This window comes from Nyctereutes procyonoides, unplaced genomic scaffold, assembly GCF_905146905.1.
Source record: "Nyctereutes procyonoides isolate TBG_1078 unplaced genomic scaffold, NYPRO_anot_genome, whole genome shotgun sequence".
Lineage (NCBI taxonomy): Eukaryota > Metazoa > Chordata > Mammalia > Carnivora > Canidae > Nyctereutes > Nyctereutes procyonoides.
Window position 1 is genome coordinate 31,445,188 of NW_026575049.1, and position 15,604 is coordinate 31,460,791.

Sequence of the window (15,604 nt, forward strand, 5' to 3'; positions counted from 1 at the left end):
TCATTGTGTTTTATTGGCTTCAAAGCCTTTATCCTTACCTTGTTTATTGATTCACTCCCTTTTTTATTTTATTCTTTACCCAATGCCTCAGAGGGTGTAGAGGAATGTATCCTTCACAAGCACAAGAACTTAGTCTTATTCACTGAATCACAGCAATTAGAACAATAATTGGCACATAGTAGGCATGCCAATTACTGCAAGAATGGATGGATGGATACCTGGACGGATGGATGGATGGATGGATGGATGACTTCTGAGTGTATCCTTGTGATATAGAAGAAATCTTTTTTACCCATTTTTCCAGATGAAGAAACAAATTTAGACAGATTCAGTGCCTTGGAAAAGGTCTATGCATAGTTAATAGGAGCAGTCTCTAGAGCTGACCACTAGAGTTGAAATCCCAGCTTTGCCACTTAAAAACTAGGTAATTTTGGGCAACTCACTTAACCTCTCTGTTCTTCAGTTTTCTCATCCATAAAATGCTGATAATAATAGTGTATTATGGTAGCCTTAGAGCTGTTCATCAACATTCTGGTTCTCTTCTTTCAGGCACATAGTAAGAAATTTCTTCCATGGCCACTTGAAGTTAGGACTTGAGCAACTGTGTCATTTCTATATGGAAGTTTTTAAGAGCTCATGTGTGATCTGTCCTTTTCTTTTCCCTGCCATGAAATGTGAAACATTCCAGATAGATATTTTTTTATTAGCCCTGGTCCTGGGGTAAACATAATGTGGAACCTACCAAGAACATAAAGCATGAGTTAGAAACAAACCACTGGGATTTATTTGTTATTGCAGCTTAACCTAGCTTAGCTATATATATATATCCCCCAAATCACTGAGCTCTTATGAGGATTAAATGAGTTGATGAAAGTATAATGTCTAGAACAGTGTTTGGCACGTGGTAAGTACTACATAAGTAGTTATTATTATTATTATTACTCAGTTAAGGTTGAACCTAGGACTGGAATTCAGGTTTTCTGACTAGGATTATGATGTGATTATCACTACATTTTGTTATTCCAAAATCTACAAAAGAACACTTGAGAGGGAGAAGGGAAAGGATAGGCAGAAGTCTTACCCACACCTGCCAGGTGCCTCTGGTTCTAAGAATCCCAACCCTGGAAGGATGATTGCTCCTGAAGACAAGTTCTGAGCACATGTAAGAGCAGGGTCACCCTAGCCAATGATTTCAGTTTGGGGAGAAGAGCAGTGACCCATTGCCGTGGTTTTCTCCCTCAGCAGAGCATCCTTCTCATCATTTCCTTTCCTTTTTTCCTTGGGGTCCAGAGTGAAACTGCATTGAGGGGAAATTTCTAAGCAGCACTAGTTGGCTGGGATATTCTCAGCAGAAGAGACAGTTGAATTTTCAAAGGAGAAGGTCACTTCTTGTCAATCTATTTTGTGAAGAAACTGAGTTTGGTAATTGTGTTGGTGCTTTTGGAAAGCTGGGACAAGCCTGAAAGAAGATAATAGTGTGTGGTCCAGTCTAGTCCATATGATCTTTAATATAACAATAAGGAATTAATAAAGTAATAAAGGTTGTGGGTTATAAGAGTGATAACTAGCTACTGTGGGGTGCTTCTAAGAAATATGCCAGGCCCTGCTTCAAGTGATTTGTAGACCTTAACCCATTTAATCCTCACTGCACTATCAGGGAGTTATTAGTTTTACCATCCTCATTGTATGGATGAGAAACTGAGAGACAAATAAGCTAAGGAGGTTGCCACTGGTTACGAGGTAGAGCCAGGATTCAAATCTAAGCAGTTGGGTTCCTGGATCTGTGCTTCCAATCACCATGAGGTACTCTCATCTGTCTCACACTTCCCTGCCTTTGCCTGTGCTGTGTGCTCTGAATTTTTAAAACTTACATCCAGAATCATCTCACTGTGGAGCTTACCCTGACTTCTCCCATCCTCCCCTTTGAAGCTGTCACTTTTTCTTCTGTGACCCTCTCTACCTTTATTACAACAAATTTCACACTAAGCCATGAGTACAGAAACTACATCTTAATAATTTCATCATCCTTGGTATCTGGCACAGTCCCTGGCATAAAATAAAGGTTAATTTATTGTCAATGAATCACTGTGCAAAAAATTGAAAACCATGAGTACATAGAAGATGGTAGACATAGCAACACAGAGTATATAGACTCTGGAATCTGACTGTTGAGCTTCAACTACCAGCCATTAATTTTCATAACTCACAAGAATGACCATGGGAATTTTTATTTTATTTTTTTGTGGCTCAGTTTGTGTGTCTATACAGTGGTAATAATAACACTACAAACCTCCATGGGTCACTGCATGGATTAAATGAAATAATGTAGCAAAGAACTTAGCCTGCGTCCTGGAACATAATAAGTTAATGAATGTAGTGCTCAATGTTAGCTCCTCCCGCCTGAGCATCCTGGAACATTTCACACTGAAGGTGCATTATAGCTATGCCTATCACTGACTAATGAGAAAATAGCTCAGACGAATAAGGCTAAATGATGACAACTTGGCAGACTGAGAGATGTAAGCCAATCTATCTGTAAAGCTGCTGTACTCTCGTAATTTAGTGCTTGCCCAACAGCAATCAGCACATGCTTAACATTTTTCCATTCAGATGGATGGAGGTTGAGCAGTGAAAAATGGGGAGAAAGAAATAACCCTGAGAAAATTGATTATATCATTACCAGTTATCTTCTGGGACCATAATAATGTAGCTTTCATTATTTCTTTTATATGCCAGTCTCTTACTGCAAATTGAAAATAGTACATGCAATTCAGATATCTCTGAAAAGAAGCCTAGTTTTGAAAAGAAATGGAAGCAAAACAATGGTGTATAAGCACATCCAGCCTGATTGGACATGAACTACAATCTATTATATTCAGTGTGCAAGTGGAATTTGAGGTGAAGAATGTTCAGTACTCAGGGTTAGACTATTAACCCAATAAACTCAGAACAGATCATAAAAATTATTTTAATATCTGGATTAGACGTGAGACAGTAAACTAAAAAGCATAACATGTTCTAATCTCTGTGTCAAGATTAGTAGATAAAATATAGCATATGTTGGGATGCCTGGGTGGCTCAGTGGTTGAGCGTCTTCCTTCGGCTCAAGTTGTGATCCTAGGATTCTGGGATCAAGTCCCGCATCACGATCCCTGGGGGGAACCTGCTTCTCCCTCTGCCTAGGTCTCTGCCTTTCTCTGTGTCTCTCCAGAATAAATAAATAAAATCTTTTTAAAAATATAGCATATGTTTAGGACCTACATGCTAATTGTGCTTACTGGAAAAGGAATGGAAAAAATATTGCTTCCTTTCCTATTCCCTCAAGTAAAAAGGAAGAAATATTGGAAATTCATCATGTTTTCTGTGAGGCTATTATGGCTCAATATTGAAGGAAGATTTTCAATGTAAAAATCCCCCTTGAGCTACCACTTGATCATCTATAGACAATGCTCCTTCCAGACCCAGACTGCTTTCCATGTTACCAACTTGGGGAATCAAAAATATTGAGAAATAGTAAAGTGTTGTGTTTAAGGGTCCAGATTTTGGATCTAGATAGCCTAGGTTCAAATCGTAATTTTATTTTTTAAAGAATTATTTATTTATTTATTTTAGAGAGAGAGAGAGAGAGAAAGAGTGAGCAGGGGGAGGGACAGAGGAAGAGAAACTCAAGCAGACTCCATGTAATAAGTATAGAGACCAATGTGGGGCTTAATCTCATGACCTGAACCAAAACCAAGAGTCAGACACTTAAATGACTGAACTATCCAGGCACCCCCAAATCTCAGTTTTAAAACTGCTATGTGGCCCTGGGAAAGTTACCAAGACACTGTCTATGAGGTTCCTCACTTTATGATGGAGATAATAGGGATGCCTGGGTGGCTCAGTGGTTGAGCATCTGCCTTTGGCTCAGGGCATGATCCTGGGGTCCCAGGATTGAGTCCTGCATTGGGCTCCCTGCAGGGAGCCTGCTTCTCCCTCTGCCTATGTCTCTGCCTCTCTCTGTGTCTCCCATGTATAAGTAAATAAAATCTTAAAAAAATAATGGAGATAATAGTAGCACCTAGATCGTGATACTGTTGCAAGGAATTAGTAAATTAATATGTCACTTACATAATAATCTCCCAATAAATTTTAATCATTATTATGTGTCTTGACTATCTTTTTCATAAATATCCTTAACAAAAGGCATGGAAAGAAAAAGTATAATAACAATAATGCATAGCACTTTCAATGTTACAGGTTCAGTTTTGAGTAGTTTTTGTATATTAACTCTTTTGATCTTCACAGTAACCTTTGAGGTAGTCTTACCAGGTAGAGGTGAAATGACTTATCCAGGGTCACACAGATAGTGAGTAGCACACCAGGGTGTGAAACCTGACAGTCTGATTTTAGAGGTCTTATTTTTAAGTGTTAAATGTATATTCACTTCTTTTGAGCACTATGCCTGAATGTATTCACCATCCACTCAAAAAATATTTATTGAGAATCTACCCTGCACTAAGTACCAATCTACTCAGATATGTTACTAAACAAACAGAGACACAGGTCTATAGCTCTTTATGAAATCTAAACATTTGGTTTTGTTTCTTTTACCTTTCCCCTACCAGCTTAAAGTATCCACCTTTGAAAGAATTCACTAATGTCTTGTACAATTCAGCACCAAGGACAGCAGACAAAACCTATTAGCATTAGGAAGATATATGAAGTTTTTCTCTCAGAATTCATGAAGATTTGATACTTCAGAACACACATGCACACACACACACACACACACACACACACATTAAATATTCAGAAAGATCTTAGGAAGAATCCTACAAATTACCAAACACATAAGTCCCTGGAACAGCGAGGGAAATGTGCATCCACAAGGCCATACATCTGAAGCCAAGAACTAAGTTCCTAGGACTAGTCTAGTTACAATTAATCTCAGTGCACTGTCATCACCAAGCAGAACTGTATATATTCAGTGACATGGATGTGGAATACGGTGACAATTCCTTAAATAGGAATTGAGGAAAAGTCAAATACTCTGGTTTAAGCTCCAGAGGAATCCTTATTCACTCAGTTAGAAAGATTCATTTCCTAATAATGTTATCTATTATTTCATATTCCCTATATACTTCCTAATATATTTGAAAGCATGGGTGGAAAGAAGTTTCAAGGTTCATTAGAGGAGAAACAGATCCAAGTTACTACTGACTCTGCCTTACACACTACATTTTTTTTGACATCATTCAGTACATTAGAATTCTTTCCGGCCTATCAGTGTTTATTAGATTTGATGCTGCCTAATTCTGACGTCCCAAAGGAAGGTGACTCACTCCCAGTAAGTGTGTTATCAGTTTCTAAGGACATGTCTAATCTGGATGACATCATCTTGTCTGGAAGATACATTTTAGGTGGACAGTTCCACAGCTCATGAAAGAAAAACTTTCCATTTGCCGTGTTTCACTAATCCCATTCCATTAAAGCAGCTATGAGAGCCTGAAAGGAAAAAGAATGTGATCCTGTGAAGGAATATAGAATTATAGATTTAATCACTCAAGACTATATTTATTATAATAACCAGTGCAAAGCTCTTCAAGGAGTCTCTTTTGATATAAATAAGGATCACCCTAAATCTTTCTCCTCCGAGATACTTTCAACAATTATCCAAGTACTAGCATGTAATCATGGAAAGTTACTGAAGTCCTCTGGGTCTCAGTCACCTCTTCTGTGTAATGAGGGCTATTTGACTTGTGATTCCTCACTGGGGAACTGTGAGGAATAATGAGATAATTTGCTACCACATGGTATAAAACAGTGGCAAGCAGAAGCAGAGGAAATGGGGCACAGGTGGCTGACTCATCTAAGGGGGCTGACATACAGATTTTTAAGAAAAAGAATGAAGGAAATCCCCCTAAAGACTGGAAGAAGGACTTTCCTTGTCACTGCCAAGAAATTTCTTCAACTACTCAAATGTTAAAAAGCCACGAAATGGGACACCTGGGTGGCTCAGTGGTGGGATGTCTGCCTTTGGCTCAGGGCATGATCCTGGAGTTCTGGGATTGAGTGCTGCATTGGGATCCTGCATGGAGCCTGCTTCTCCCTCTGCCTCTTACGAATAAATAAATAAAGCCTTAAAAAAAAAAAAGCCATGAGATTTGAAGTAAGAACTGTCCTTAAATCTCATCTCTAGCACAGATTAGCTACCATATCTCCCTTCTCCAACTTTTACTTCTTCAGGTTACAAAAAATATAATTATTTCACTGGAATATAGTTACCACCATATATTGGTAAAAGATCTAACTAGGAGGTGCCTGGCTGGCTCAGGGTTGTGAGTTTGAGCCCTGCATTGGGTACAGACATTACTTAAAAATAAAATCTTTAAGATAATAATAATGATAAAAAGAATCCAGCTAGTTACTTGGATTAAAAAGGTAGTTAATAGTGCAGGCTCTAACAGTGATTGGCTTAAATTCTGGTGCTACCACTCAAACTGAGTAACTTTGGGCAAGTTCCTTAATTTCTCTGAGCCTGCATTTACTCATCAGTAAAAAGGGATAATATCAATAACCCTCTCATGAAGATGTTATGAGATTAAGAATGTTAATAGGTATAAAGCACTTAAAATGGTATCCGATACATAATAAGGACTCAATAAATGTCACAATATAGAGAACATGCCAACCAGACATAAAGTAGTCCAGGACCTTCAGACAGGTACCCTCTTTACTTATTTCCCAGACAGAAGACTAAAGGCAGATAATCTTTTATCCTTTGTAGATCTGTTTATTATGAAACCATATCTTATTTTTCATTTTTTTATTTTTGTTAAGGCCATTCTTTGCTCAGTTGATGATAATTGTGATCATGATTATGAGGGCTATTGCTTCAAAGATATTTTATTCTAAATCACAGTGATGTATGAAGAAGTGAATTCAATGGAAGTAAAGGAGAAGTGGAGGGGGTCTGAGTGAAGGAGCAGGAGACCAAGCTATAAAGAAAAGTGAAGAAGAAGGCATGAAACAAAGCTTTGTGCTCTTTTCCTAACATTTACAAATACTAACCTAGACCTCTGTTGATTCAGCCAACTTCTCATGCCTTCCTGTTGACATGAATCCAGGACATAGAAATATAATAGTAATCACTAGAATGAGCAGATAATGGACCTGGAAGAGCTTAAGATGAGAAGGGGAGAGAGATGCAGGAAGGACGCCTCTAGTTAGGCATGATGAGGGGTCTGAACACCCTCATGCTACTGTGGGAGGATTATAGGAATACCATAGGAATACTATTATAGTGGTTGTCTACAGAACTGTGATCTGTAGTATAGATGATACCCCCAAACACATACATGAAGGATACAAGATTTATTAGTGTGTCCATGTTCCCAGCCTCCATATCCTCTATGTCACCCCCATTAAACAATTTTTCTTATTTGTTCAGCAATCGGTAGGGTTTGGTTTGCTATTCCAGTTACTACAGTTTTGTGACACAAGTTCAGAAGAACAGAAAGAATGTGAAAAGAGAGACAGGTCTAGAGATCCAAAAGAAAGGAAAAGAAAAGAAAGAAATAAAAGCTGTAGGGGTTAGGTGTTGAGGTCTGAGGGATTTCATGAGGATGGGTTCTATAACACCCATGGGGTGGGATAGAATGGAGAGGATTTTAGAGAGTTGTTCTAGGTTGTAAAATGGACTCCTATTATTGGTTTTCTTTTCTTTTCTTTTCTTTTCTATTATTGGTTTTCAAGAGGGCTAAGTACAATTTAAAATTCCTTTTGACTGCTAGATTAGACTTTTTAAAAAAAGATTTTATTTATTTATTTGAGAGAGAGAATGAGTGGTGGGGTGGGGCAGAAGGAGAGAGAGAGAGAGAGACAGAGAGACAGAGAGACAGAGGGAGAGAGAAGCAGACTCTCTGTTGAGCAGGAAGTTGATGTGGGGCTCAACCCCAGGACCTAGAGATCATGACCTAAGCTGAAGGCAGATGCCTAAGCCACCCAGGGCCCCAGGATTAGACTTTTATAAATACTACTTTATTTAGAGACTGATGCGGGGTCCAGTAATCAGGGTTATGGATGTGCACACTAAAGTCTAGAACTTCACTCCCATTTACTAAAGACATGGATTGGGACACACAAGCCCCTTTATTCCATTAAAGGCAAAAGGAATGGTTGGTGAAGGCAAATGAGAAAATATCAAGTTTTATTTAAACTTTGAGAATAAAGTTTAAAGGGAATAAAACAAAATCCTCAGTCTTTTCTTGAGCAGAAGCAGGAGGCATTTCACTATCACTTCTAACCCCTATGTGGAAGAAAAGTCAGTCAATAGATGACCTGTTTAAATTGGATGGGAGCGGACATGATGTGCACATCATCAGGGAAATTAACAACTCTAAGAATAGGAAATGTATATCCTTTGAGACAGCTGCAAGAAAAATTGCTCAGAAATGACTGTGCTGGGGACTCACAAGGAGTGCAGCTGGAATAGGAACAAGCCCTGGGGTTTCTGAGACCAGTGTTTGACAGCCAAGAGTGTAAACAGCCTTCCCTGGCATAAGCAGAGGATCTGGGGCTATGAATGTAGTCTGCGGCGGGTGGCACTGGGCTGGGACTTAGACCCAGGACAGAGAGAATCAGAGCTGGCTTACAGAGAAGATGAGGTTGTGCCAGGCTGGGAATTGGCTCATCACCCACTAAATGTTAGCCCAGCACCTGCCAGTTGGGCTACACATCAGAATCTCCATGGACTATCTTTAGAAACACACATTCCTGCACCTTATCTGTGGAGACTCTGATTCAGAAGATCTCATATGAGGCCTGGGCATGACTCTTTCATAAGCTTCTCACATAATTCTGGTGAAGCTTATTCGCACACCAGAATTTCAGAACTGCCAGTTGAGGCAGTCACAACTATTCTTTTTCTAACCAGACCATTAATGCAATGATTCCATTTGTCACAAGCTAGTTAATTAGGGACTTTTTTTCATTTCCATAGTAAACTTTCTTCAGGACAAGATGAAGAAGAGTCTCATAACCTCTCTTAAATGACCATGCAATCTTCTTCTCTTCCTCCTTCTCTCTTTCCCTCCTCCTCCTTTTTCTCCTCCCCCAACCCCCTTTTCCTTCTTTTTAGTTTCACACCAAACACAAAACAGAGATTTAATGTGTACAAAATCTACATCAAAACATAAATGGGCTTTACCACATAGCTGTCTTCAAGCAGCTCTTGAGAGACAATCTTGTAAACTCAGAAATGCATGAGGGAGTCATGAGTGTTTTGGGAGGAGGTGCTGAGAGGTGGGAACAAGAAGCAAACATCTCACCAGTGTCAAGTAGAGATGGTTCCCATTAGGATTTGTGCTATATAGTACCCACAGTGCTCCAAGCTCAGTTCAGAGGATTCTAACAGGATCAGGAAAGTGGGCTGGTGGCTCAGGTGCAGTGAGACCAGGGGCTTCAAGGTCCCAAGTGGCAAGAGTCAAGAAGAGCCAGTATATGAAGGTTGGGGCTGTGACGTCAGGTGGCCAATCTGTGATTGACAGCACAGTGATTCCCAAATACCAGCTTCTGGACATCAGAAGTAGTCAAGGAACTAGTTCAAAATACAGACTCCCAGACCCCACCCCAATTGTGTTCCTTGCCACTCTCTTATTTATAGTATTCATTTAGTCAGTGCATAAACATGTATAAAGTGGCTACTCACAATCACTAGTCTGCTAACTGCATGAGAACAGGAACTGCATCTGACTTGCTCAGCCTCAGTGTCTATCTAGCATAGTGCCAAAAACTATAGCCATTCATTTAAAAAAATGCAGTAAGTGCTTATGTTCTACCAAGCTGAGCTAGGCACTATGACACAGTGATTAATAAGTATGCTCCCTATATTGAGTCTAGTGGGGGAGATCAATAAGTTACATTAACATGACAAGCGTTTAAACAATATACATAGATATTTCTTACCTTCTGAATCCACTCCACACAGGAGCCAGGGAGATTATCCTAAAACACGAATCCAGCCATGATTATTGCTTAAAAAGAGTCAATAGTTCTCCTATGACCCCTCATCCCAAAGAGGGTCTGTAGACTCCATGAAGATAGATGTCTAGAAAAGAAAGAAGTTTCCATGGTCAGATAACTGTGGAAGACTGGGATAAATGAAACAAAATGAATCAAGTCTGTTTAATGCAGGATTTTTCAGAAACTGTAGAATACTAATGAGCCTTTTAAATCTCCAAAAGGTAAGGGGGGGGGAAGTAAGTAAAAAAATGGGGGAAAGGAGTAGTATTCAGCACATTCTCGTTCTTATTTGATTGTGACCCTTTTGGGGCACATCTTAAATAACCGGTGCTTAGAGAACAAACTTTGGAAAATTCTTGCTGACCACAACATGCCCAACATTTACATTAAGCATCATAGGGTCCCCCATAATCTCCTGCCCAAGCCTCTGCTCCCCACTCTGCTTCTTGTATTTTTTTAAAAGATTTTATTTATTTATTCATGAGAGACACACAAAGAGAGAGAGGCAGAGACACAGGCAGAGGGAGAAGCAGGCTCCATGCAGGGAGCCCAACGTGGGACTTGATCCCGGGACTCCAGGATCACGCCCTGGGCTGAAGGCTGCGCTAAACTGCTGAGCCACCCAGGCTGCCCGTGCTTCTTGTATTTTAACAAAACCAAACTCCTTGTTTCCAAGTCTTTGCTCACATTGCCTGCCCCCCAACACACACACACACACACACACACACACACACACACACACACACACATTCTTCAAGCCCTGAAACATCCTCCAACACACATGGAATTTGCCTGAAGATGATAACATGTCCTTGAAAAATCAGTTCAGACATCAGCTCCACCAGAAGCTTTTGCTGTTCAGGTGCTTCTTCTGTATGTGCTCAGAATGCTCTGTCACAATTCCCACAGAGCAGGGTGCTGTATTATTGTGGTCCTGCTAGACCATGAGGTTTTGGAGGGAAGGAGTCTTTATGAGGCTTTATCTCTGCTCTGCTATACTGGAGTTTCTCAACCTTGGCACACTTGACATTGGGGCTAGATGAGTCTTTGTTGTGAGAGGCTGGCCTGTGCATGGTAGGATGTTTAGCAGCATCCCTGGCTTCTACCCACTAGATGCCAGTAGTGCTACCAGTACCTGATCCCCCTTCCCCCAAGATGCAAGAACCACAGAATCTCCAGACACTGTCTGATATTTCCTGGGAGAACAAAACCATCCCTCACCGAGAATCACTGTCCTATATCTAGTGTAGTGCCTGGTATTCATTAAACAAATATTTACTGAATATATACTACTTGTCAGGTCTTGTGCCAGGCACAGATAATACAACTGTGACCCAAACGCTTGCCCCTGCCTATAATCTGCAGGAATCAGGAAGTAAACATACATGATTATGATTGTAATGATAACCATAGTTCTATGAAAGTTGAGAGAGACTTGTGTATTTTGTTCATTTTTATATCTCTCAGCTCCTAGGACAGTACCTGGTACATCGTAAGAACTCAATAAATATTTGTTGATGAAACATTAGCTAAAATTTACAGAGCACTTAAATTGCGCCAGAAACTATTCTAAATCCTTTGTGTATATTAAATTAATTTAGCTTCATAATGAAACTATGATATTCTATTATCATACTCACAGATAAGGAAACTAAAACATAAAAATTTTAAGTAACTTAGCAATGATCATGTAATGAGTGCAAGGTAGAGCCATGACTTGAACTCAGGCAGCCTGGTTCCAGAATCCAAGCTCAAGTGCCCCACATGTTACTGCCAAGGATGATAAACATTGATGGAACCTTCCTTTGGACTGGCATAACAACAACACAGTAAGTTGTTTCTTTTATCTCATCCTTAGCACCATTTGATTTGAGAAAATGTAAAGCACAGAAAGGTTAAGTAACCTGAATTCTCCCATAAATGGTAAGTGCCTAGACTGTTTTTTTTGTGCTCCATCTGACCACAGGGACCTGTGCCCTTGACCACCAATGCTATACTGCCCCAAATATGGAAGCATAATAAATAATGATTAGATGACTGAATGAGGAATGGTCTACATGCTTTCTGCATCCCCCACACCACCAAGCAGAGAAACTAAAATAGATGATGCCCCCCCCCCATGATTTTTTTAAATGATAGCAGTGAAGTACAAGGAATGGGACACTCAGTTAGGGATCAGATCTAACTTGTCCTCCTGATTCTGCCTTTGAGTTGCTGTGTGACCTTGAAGACTTCATTTCCACACAACCAGGTCCCCATTTAGTTATCTAAAATGAGAGGTTTTGGATTTCCTGAGTTCCCTTCAGCTCTTTTGCTGATTCTAGCAGCCATAGTCCTGAGTGAACCTGGAGAGCTCTCTTTCCAATCACAGACCAACAGGTAAAGCTCCTCCCCTGACTGTCTTGATTGGTTTGCTCACCTCCTGTGCAGGTGCTGTTTTGGTTGCCTGGTAACACAGTGATAGAGACTGCCAGTTCCCAGAGGAGAAATTAATGAATGAGCAGAGATATTCACACTAGGAGCAGTGGCTACAGCCAGAGCAGCACATTGCAGATTTCATAACTCCACCTGTCTGGAATGGACTTTTCACATAATGCTGATACAGCAGCCAAATGGGGATTCTGGAGGTGGCAAAAATCCTAATGCACAATCCTATTTCCCCATAAGGAGGTGACTCTATCACAAAAATTACAAGCACAGAAGTGTGTTTTAGTATCACTAATAAACGATCTCCCTCTGCTCTCTTCCATGTAAAAGACTACTGTTTCTTGTGTTCCATCCTGCCTTTAAATCCATGTTCTGTGCTACTGGACAGGTCATATAAATTGGAATTGATCATCATGATCACTCTGAAAAACAGGCAGAACAGAAATTCAACAGATAAGGGAAGTCTTTTAAAAAGTTCAGAGCAATGAACAGAAATAATGTAGACCTGGGTTCAATTCCTGGCTTTGCCACTTATGAACTGTGCAACTTTGAGTTAGTTTCTCCATCTGTAAACTGGGGGTAATATATCTATCTCAAAGTGTCACTGAGAGAACTAGGTAAGGTAGTAGAAGCTGAAGCACTAGTCCAGATGCTGGAGTATACATGCACAATTTTTATCATTATTATTGTTAGTGTTTAGGGTCACACACCACTTAAATGACAAAATTGGGATTTGAATACAGGTCTCTAGTAGTGCCAAGGCCAACTTTTGTCATTATTTCATTCCTTCTTTGAAAGGAAAAGCCATAACCATGCGTTTTTTCGACAAATACTTACAAGCCACTATGTGATGGTGTTGAAAATGATACTAACTCTTACACAGCAGTTTTTAGACCAAGCAGTGCTTTTGCATGCATCCTCTCACTTAATATGATGGTCACTTCTCTGATGTCTGGATGGAGATCATTCTGGACAAAGCAATTGTCTGCCTCTGGAAGTTAAACTCTCTTCTTTCCCCAGGAGCTTGAAAGCCAGAGAAGCCTCATCCCCCAGTGCAATGGAGCCAGCCCAAGGGCATGCTGGCAAAGGCCACTGAATTGTGTGCTTAGGTTCCTGATCCTTTATGTATGAGTATGTGATCTTAACAAGTTCATTTACCACTGTAGGCCTTAGTTTTCAAATCTATAAAATGGGAATCATGTATATGCTTATCTCTCAGAATTGTTGGGATAATTCAATAAGCATATGACTGCAGAATGCTTAGTACAGTACCTCCTTGGCAGCTGCCACCATGAGGATGACAATTGGCATGATTCTTATGATTCTTCCAGAGGCCTGCCTGCAATATGGGTACCTACCAGGGAAGGTGGGCCTAGGTGAAATACTACAGTCAGCCCATAATCTCTCGGGGTCATAGGAAAAAGAAGAAAGTGAAAGAGGAAGGGGCAAAAGGAACACCTTTTACTGTCTTCGTAGCTGCCTCCAAGAGGGTAGGGTCAGAGGCAGGTGCCAGACATGATTGATACTGTTGCAAAATCCATGGTCCATTAAAACACTTGTAGCCTGGGGTCACCTGGATGGCTTAGTCTGTTGAGCATATGCCTTCAGCTCGGGTAATGATCTCAGGGTCCTGGGATCCAGCCCTGCACTGGGTTCCCTGCTGTGCAGGGAGCCTGCTTCTCCCTTCTCTCTGTTCCTCCCCCTTCTCATGCATGTTCTCTCTCTCAAATAAATAAATAAAATCTTAAAGGAAAAAATAAAAATAAAATACTTGTAGTCTGGGACAAATAAGAAGCTAGTGGTGCTTAATGTTAGGCTCCACTCCTCTGGGTTGCAGTCTCTTGTAACTCAGGGATCAAGGGATCTGCTCATTGTTTGAACTCTAAATGATGAGATCTATGTTGTTCTTTTTGGAGAAATCTTGGATTCGATCATTTCAATGCAAGTAAAATGGGAGCACTTGAAGACCACTTATTATGTGCCAGGGACTGCCCTAATTTTCTATGTCTTAATAGATTTCACCCTCCTGCGACTCCTGAATGTAAATTTATCACCCTCTCTGTATAGATAAGGATCCCAGGCAAACAGCTTGCCCAGAGTCAAAATCTAAGAAGTAGCAGAGCAAGGATTCAAACAGTCTAGTGCCAACTTTCATGTTCTCAACAGCTACAGTTACTGGCTCTCCATGTTGTCAAAGGAAATAGAATCCATTCTCTGTCTTGTCTGGTTATTCCTCTGGTGATTGAGCTTGTCTGAAATGGCGGGGGTCTATATAGAGGCCAACCTGTGTAGAGTTATTATTCTGTGGGGTTTAGGAAGGAAGAAAAATGATGTGGAAGGGGTAGGTTTTGTTATGTCTCTGTGCTGACAGACTCCAGACACTCAAAGTGGTGGAAACGGACAGCAAGCAAGGATTTTAAATTTTTTTTAAAGATTTTTATTTATTTATTCATAGACACACAGAAAGAGAGGCAGAGACACAGGCAGAGGGAGAAGCAGGCTCCATGCAAGTAGCCTGACGTGGGACCGATCCCGGGTCTCCAGGATCACACCCCAGGCTGCAGGCGGTGCTAAACCGCTGTGCCATAGGGGCTGCCCGCAAGGAGATTTTAATACAAAGAAAAAAAGAAAAAAAAAGTGGGTTTCCCAATCCCATGCTGGTCCTAAGTCAAATGCAACTCTACTGAAGTTTTGGTAATGGCCAGGCTCCTTGGTTAAGCTTCACGATAGTCCTGCAAAGCTGATTATATTACCTTATTTTATAGCTGAAGCACCCAAAGCTTGGAGAAGTGAAGACGCTAGCCTGACACTTTAAGCCAGACAAGAAGCATGGGCCTGGGACTCAAAATCAGCTCAGCAGTGCTCAACCTTGATTATACAATGGTATCACTTGGGATGCTGACAAAATACATACCTACTGGTGAGAATATATACCAAAATATATACCAGTGATGTGAATTGCTGTCTAGGTGTCTTCATGGCCCATCATGCAGGAGCTGGTCTTCTTTCTGCCTCAATACAGCTGCTCCCCAGTGAGTCGTGAAGGCAGATGTATTAGAACATTACCTTGAAAGTGACTTGATCAGCTAAAACGTTCAAACAACCTTAATTACAAAGGAACACCCACTGACATCTGCCTCCCCTTATGGGGGACTCCAAGGATTTGGAAACT

At 40.5% G+C, this 15,604-nt stretch overlaps 1 long non-coding RNA gene across 1 annotated transcript in view; it reads right to left on the reverse strand.

Moving 5' to 3' along the window:
- Window positions 1-15,604, reverse strand: part of LOC129511532 (uncharacterized) — a 41,001-nt gene that overhangs the window by 20,041 nt on the left and 5,356 nt on the right. The window contains exon 2 of the long non-coding RNA XR_008664857.1: window positions 9,949-10,090. This is a non-coding gene — a long non-coding RNA (uncharacterized LOC129511532). The remainder of the gene's footprint in view (window positions 1-9,948; window positions 10,091-15,604) is intronic.